Raw genomic sequence first — 1915 nt, forward strand, 5'->3', positions numbered from 1 at the left:
TCCTGCACGTCTTATTACACAAACTCCTCCATGAGCCCTACGGTGCACCCCATATTCACTACGTCTCACTAGTTGTTTTCCTCCTACTATCATGCTCCTTCTGTTATTAACAACATGACTCCATGCTCACTGCACCTCTTAGGATGTTGAATTCAAAAATGTTTAGGAGACACCAAAATAATCGAGCACCAAAAAGAAGAATGGAAAGAGCACATTAATGAACAACAAAATTGTGTAACCTTTATTCGTAAAATGAACCCTCTATTTATAAATAAGGAGACCCAAAATTTTATTTGTATTCTTGTTAAATAGGGATAGTGAGGGTTATTTTATGTAATATATATTAATAAGTATGGGGGTTTGAAAAGGCGTTCAACTTAGTGTTTGGTATGGTCGACCGTCACCTAAGTGGACATTTGAATAATGCGGGTCGCAGGCCAAATGTTTGGGCAGTCGTTATTGTCCATCCAATCTGTGTGATGAATCTTGATGAATCGGTCGTGCAGAGATTTGGTTGAGATACCCGTTGAGTGGGTTGTTGATTATAGCCTGATGTGAGGGTTGGTTATCAACCGACTAGCATGAGTCTGGCGATTAAAAGCAAACCCTTGGTTTTCCCTTGTGGACCTTACAAGCCATGTCCTCCCCCTCACAAACCCTTGGATCTGGACCTCTTTTAGAGACATCTTGAGATTATGGTTAGTCTAATAGCATTTAATTCAGAGAGCGACAAATTTAATTTCATTTTTTAGGCATTGCCAATAATAGAACCTAGTACCTCGTTGAGAGGTGCTGCATAACCTCAAGAAAAATAGTATATCAATTCTAGGCAAAGAAAAAGCTGAGAAGGTGTTAAGGCCTGTGATTTGATATAAATTTGAGCACGCCCGCCAAGCCAACAACCAAGCAGTCAAAATATATTAGAAAATTAGTTATCAAAAGCATCCAAAAAGGCAAGAACTCCGAAAGCAGCCATCAGAACCCGTGCCAAAAAAATCATTAGAAATATAGCAAATTACACAATAACATCTTAAAATAAAAAGGCCATTTTTTATTTATTTCGAAGCATTCAAACAAATATCAGCAAACAACAGTTGTGGACCGATGCTTCAGATCCGTTCTCTTTCTCGTCGTTTTTTACTCCCCCCACGTAGAAATGTCACGTGAGAGGAGAAGAGATCCTCATACGACACTTGTTCAGTACGGTGGTCCACAAACCGTGCACCGGATCTGATGGCACTGCGCATCGGAACAGAACCTGCGGGCCTCGTGATCGATGAACGCAAGGGGTAGAGAGAGAGAGTATATCCGAGACTATTACAATGGTCATGTGTTTTCTTTTGACTGCCCAATGACCAACCGCATCTCACCTCTGATCGTGCTTCATTTGATGTGTGCCCCTCTCTTTGTCCTCCTTGTCTTTACGCAACGACTTGCCCTAGGTCGGCTCAGTATCGATCAGTCGCTCGGCCTGCGTGACAGTCACACGTGGCTGTTGTTCACTCATTAACTAGAGAACAAAGAAATTCCTCAGCTTCATGTGGCCGTTCCCAAGCTGAAAAGAGAAGACCAGGGCATACTTGTGCGTCTGAGCTGGCATACAAAGTGATTCACCAGCAATATACCATGAGCAAAACAATATCTCATTTTTTTCATTGACGGTTACTCCATTGCATTTTTATTGTTGGCAGCTCTCTAGCATGCCCCCCCTCACCATCGTTTAGTCCACTACCAGCCGACCACATCCCCTCTGCCCGACCACCTCGCCATCCCAAACGGTCACCTGCCAATTCTTTAGAAAGAGTAGGTTTACAAAGATACCACCCAAAACTTGTCAGCCACTCTTTGGTTGGGCACCCACGGGACGCCCACCTCCTCCTTCGGCCGGTCAACCACTAGCCAGTCGCCTCATGCT

The sequence above is a fragment of the Phalaenopsis equestris genome, unplaced genomic scaffold (assembly GCF_001263595.1).
Source record: "Phalaenopsis equestris unplaced genomic scaffold, ASM126359v1 Scaffold000346, whole genome shotgun sequence".
In the NCBI taxonomy this organism is placed as follows: domain Eukaryota; kingdom Viridiplantae; phylum Streptophyta; class Magnoliopsida; order Asparagales; family Orchidaceae; genus Phalaenopsis; species Phalaenopsis equestris.